We start from the raw sequence: 5,678 nt of genomic DNA on the forward strand, positions 1-5,678 counted from the left end.
GTCAGGGTTGGCACACACCTTTAATCCCAGCACTTGGAAGGCAGAGGCATGCTGATCTCTGACTTCCAAGCCAGCCTGGTCTACAGCCTGGAGTGAATTCCAGGGCAGTCAAGGAAGACTACACAAATAAACCCTGTCTCAACACACACACCCAAAAAACCCACCACCATCAACAACAACAAAAATCCATAACTAAGACACCATCCTGAGACCAAACTTAAAAGATCAATACAACCTGAGCAAATGCAAGATGGACATGAAAGTGGGCAACCAATAGAGGGCAAAGAGATTAAGAGCCTGTCTAGTTCTTTTGCAAAGAGGACCTTATTCTTACCCGTAACCTTGTACTGGGGACCATTGTTCACATTTTTTTCTTTCCTAGGGCCAGAGAGAGACCCCCTTCCAAGCTCTCCACCAGATGCCGCCTCCTCTCCCTCTCAGATATGTGGCGCCACAGGTATAGCATGTCATCGGCATAGTCCAGCCAGCTCTCGAAAGACTGACCCCCACAGCCAGGCTCTTCCATCCCAGAGAAGTGTCTCAGCTCCTGGTAGGCCATGTTTTCCAGGATGGGCTGCAGGGCTTGGCTCCACTGCTGGGTCCAGGCTCCAGCCCCATGTGCCCCTCCTGCCACATCAAAGGCTCCTTCCTCACCTGAACCTCCTGCCTCACCTACAGCTCCTGCCAATCCTACAGCTCCTATGATCCCTGCAACTCCCATGTCCCCTGCAGCTCCCTCCTCATCTGACATTCTTGCATCACCTACAGCTCCTGCCTCATCCTCATCTATAGCTCCTGCTTCACCCACAGCTCCTCCACCATCCACAGATCCTTCATCCCCTGCAGAGCCCTCGTCACTCCCAGATTCCTCATCCCCTGCAGACCCCTCTTCACCTGAAACTAAAACTCCTCCCTCTCCTGCAGCTCCCACCTCACCTGCAGCTCCTACCCAAACCATAGCTCCTATAACACCTACAATCCCCATGTCACCTCCAGCCCCTTCCTCTTCAGACATTCTTGCAGCCCCTGCCTCAACTACATCATCTTCCTCATCCACAGCGCCCTCATCTGACAGCCTTGCTTCATCTATAACTCCTGCCTCATCTAGAACTTCTGCCTCATCTATAACTCCTTCTTCATCTTCTGCTCCCTCCTCATCTGACAAGCTTGCCTCCACTGCAGCTCCTCCCTCCACTGCTCTTCCTGCCTCACCTGTTCCTCCCTCCCCCTCTGCTCCTTCCTCATCTGACAGTCTTGCTTGAGCTGCTGCAGCTCTGGCCTCCTGTAGGAAGGAGACAGGAGCTGCAGCTCCTCCTCTGGCTTTACCTGCTCCTTCCTTGCCAGGCATTCTTGCCTCATCTGTGGCTCCTTTCTCAGCTCTTCCTCCTGCCTCGCCCACAGCCCCTGTCTCATCTATGTCTCCTTTCTCAACTGTAGCCCCTGACCTGCCTGAGACCTCTGCCCAACCTGAAACCCCTGCCCCACCTGAAGCCCCTTCCAAAGCTTGCCCATGAGCCTGTGCAGGGAAATTGAATGTATCCTGTGACTCGACTTCAGGGACTGGAGGCAGGAAGATCACACTCCAGGACCCCCTATTATTTGGTATTTGTTGGAGGATCAAACTTTGGTTTAAATTGTCGGTGAATTCAACCAAAGCGACCTTTGCTCCAATCTCCTTTCTGAACACCTTGCCAAGCACTCGGTACCTGCCCAGGGGCCTGAGGGCAGCCTCCACTGCCTCCCGAAATTCTTCTTCTTCACAGTCATCGGGGATGCCCAGGATAAGCAGTGAGCGCTGGGCGTTGACACCCATCCACCCACACCAGTCCTGCAGAATTGCCAGAGCCATAGCAGTGAATTTAGGAGGTAACATGACCAGACAGGGATGTGTCTGATTGTACTAGTCTCTTCCTCAGCCAGTGAGTGAAAAAGACAAAATTGAATGTTGGTACCAGACAGCCCCACCTATACTATCTCCAGAAGGGACCTGTGGTTGTTTGAATAAGAACTGCCTCCATAGGCTCATATATTTGAATGCTCAGTTAGCAAAGAGTGGAACTCTTTGATAGGATTAGAAGGATTAGGAGGTGTGGCCCTGTTGGAGGAAGTGTGCCATCTGATACATAGCAACTGGAGCCCCTACTAACACCATATGCTACAGGGTCTAGCAGAGGATCTGGAGCTTCCAGAAAACCTTGAGACCCCTTCCTCAGTTGCCCCACCCTGACACACACTAGAATCTTATGAGTCCCACTGCCATTATCACTGCCCCTTTGCCACCAGAGCCACTTCTGCAGCCTGGAAACCTCACTACTCCGAGTCCTAGAGCTGCTGGAGAAATGCTATCACCTCTCTGCAGATGTCTCCATCTATATCCATTGCAGGCAAGTGGTGACAATCTTATCTCTTCCCAGGGTGTCTATGATCACTCTGAATTCTTGCCAAAACAAAATTTACAGCTACCTGCTAACTTTCTCAACTCTGACTCCGGGGAATCTGCTGCAGCCTCCAGGAATATGCTACCTTCAGATTGCAGAGAGGATTCTGGAAGCAGCCTCAAACCTCTGGAATAGGAGGTCCAAGAAGACACTTTAGCCTAAGTCCCAAATCTGATCAGTTTTGGTGGGATAGTCTCTGAAATTTTCTGTGAATAAGGCTATGTGGGTTTTTGCCTCTCCTACAATCCCTAGGAAGATGAAGATCTCCAATATCTGTTCATGGCAAATACCTGCACACATGGAAGTATCACTGTTGCTATGGCAACAGACATGGGTATCAAGGGCTTTCTGATGATGTTTGGAGAATCTAGGAGCAATAGACATATCTAGTTAGTGATCTTCCACAAACAGAATGATGTACAGGATGTGGAGTGGCCCATGGCTATGGGCTGGTTCTAGAAATAGTAAATAGCCAAATACTAGGACTCCATTCTTCCTCTCCACTTGCCAGACTTTCTCATTATTCCAGGAACCTTCCCAGAAGGTAAAGTGCCTGTTCCTGATTCAGGAGCCTCATCACACTTTCTTGTATTGCAGTTAGTCTTCCATACATATGGAGCCACTGAACTGGAGTGCTTGCTTTAACTCAAGCTGAATTGTAGCCGAACATTCAGCTACCTTCCCCACTTAGTATTTTTTCAGAATTTTTATGAAGAATTATGATTTTATAAAGTACAAGTAATTAATCTCTTCTTTTTGTATTTGTTAAAGTTGGCTTTATGACTTAAAATGTGATTTATTTTGGATCAACTTGGTTTTACTCCAAGGATGCATGACGATTCAACCTATGCAAATCTATAAATGCATGAATAAAGAATTACAGAAAGGCTGGGCAGTGGTGGCACATGCCTTCAATCCCAATACTCCCATGGCACAGGCAGGTGAATCTCTGAATTTGAGGCCACCACAGTCTACAGACCTAGTTCCAGGACATCCAGGACTACATAGGAAAACCCTGATTGTCTCAAACAAAACAAAACAAAAAATCAAAAACTAAATTACATTTCATGGTCATCTGAATAGATGTTTTATATTTAAATGTTTAATTACATCATTTCTCTTTCCCTCTTTCCTTTCTTGAACACCCCCATGTCCCTTCTCTAATCTTAAAAGGTTTTTAACAAAGTCTTTTTCTCTTGACAATTTACAATGTGTTTTAGCACTAGACATCATATTTAAACTTTGTTAGGATTATGGATGGTAATGTTTGTGACTTTAATAATATGTACGGAGATTTCTGGTAATTTTTCTTAAAATAAATATTTTCTTGGACTTTTGTCTTCTAGAGTTCTGTCTTGGTACACACTAACCAGACTGTTCTATAGTGTCCCACAGGTGACTTAATAAATAAATGCTACCATTTTGAAAACTCTATTAAAATTTACAGTTCTGAGGACTAAACTTGTATTGTAAATTATTACAATGAAAAACAAGCACTTGGAGCCAGCAAAAACATAAAGGCCAGCTCACCTCTATAAAGTGGTTGGACCAATGTCAAATTTATAGTAACCTTTATTCTATACCTACTAGTGCTTAAACACTCATTTAAACTGTCTTGGGAAACAGGAATGATTAACCAAATGTTCACACTGTATTTCTTGATTTCTTCTGTCTTAAACAAGTTTCACATGGCCCCTCACCTCCACAGGCCCCAAGCAGGGGAGAAACCTAAAGACCAGTCAGCATGAGCAAAGTCTGAATTGAGTTTACAAGGAGCATTTAAAGGCAAAGAACACAGAAAAACTACATTCTGGTTGGCAGTTGCAAGCAAGCAGTTTAATAAAAGCAGAAACCATCCGTTAGCTAACTTGTGTGCATTTTGACCCCAAGTTTCTAGAATAGGCTTGGATACTTTCCTACAGTACTTTTCATGACAGGGATAGAGAAATGGGAGGTCAGTTTCAGGTTAAAACAAAGATGGCTCCAGCTGAAACAAGATGTAGGGAACTTTGCTCTGTTCAAAAGGCCACCACACTAATTAAGCCAATTAAGAGTATATGAGTCCTTTAATTTTTATCTGGTGACCAAGAACATAGTAACTGCCTCAGAAAGTCCCTTGATGTTTAAGCTCAGGGGTACAAAAGTCACAATAGCATCAATGTTAAATGGGAGTCAAAGTAGACTTGCAACATTAGTTTTCATAGAGCATAGTAATTATTTCAGACACAACATGACAATTTTGATTTATATCTTTTTCAATTATTTTATTCTATGTTTAGTTTGTTTAAACCTTAATTATTTTGGTTAATACATGTGGATTATAACCAAACCATATGGTCAGGGGCATGGAAATCCCAAACAAGTTGCCAAGATAGATGGGTGAGAAATGTTTAATCAGGCACAAAATGGAGTCAGGACAAGATGGTATTACCTGAGTTGCTCCACCTGACCTTCTCAGAGTCTTAGATACATATGTCCCAGCACTTGCTCACCTGTCCCTGAACAAGATGGTCACCATTCTCCTGGCCTTTCATGGCACCTCACACTGACATTCCAGGCTCCTGTCAGTCTGACAGCATGATTTCTGGACTGTAGAGACCCCAGAATCATGCTTAATACCAAATCATTTTAGAGGACTGCTCATTGGGATTCTTCTCAGGAATTCTGCTGGTCCTCCTGGTATGAAGATTGACCATATATGATTTAAGTCTTTGCAATTTACTTGCAACCTCTTAGTTTCTGGCTCAAAGACTACTGAAATTTGATAAGATCACAGGCCCATTTTTGTCATAGTGACAGCTTAGATGTTTATTTCCATCCCAGGAGGTATTGTTTCATCTGGTTTGGAAGAAAAACAAATATATAACTGCTTGCAGGATCTAATGCACCAGATAAAAGTATTCTTAGTACCATGTGGGGCTACAAATTTGTGTGTGAAAAAGCATGGAATGTGGACTCTTGCTTTCCATGGTAGTCAGGTATGATTTGTATCAGGACCTGAGTAAATTAACTTCTGTGCTAAAATATATGACACAAATAATTCAATGGTGGGTTGACTTTGTCCATGATTTCATAATTTTAATCTATTGTGATGGGAAAACCACTGAAGAACAGCTCATCTCATGGTGAATAAGAAATAGAACAAAGCATTCACAGGGACTAACTAACATCAGATAGAGTCCTCTAAGACACTATGGAGAATAATGACGTCCCACCTTCCATAGCTCTACCAGAGTTTTA

The sequence above is a fragment of the Mus caroli genome, unplaced genomic scaffold (genome assembly GCF_978045245.1).
Source record: "Mus caroli unplaced genomic scaffold, Mus_caroli_1 scaffold_5, whole genome shotgun sequence".
NCBI classification, from domain to species: Eukaryota; Metazoa; Chordata; class Mammalia; order Rodentia; family Muridae; genus Mus; species Mus caroli.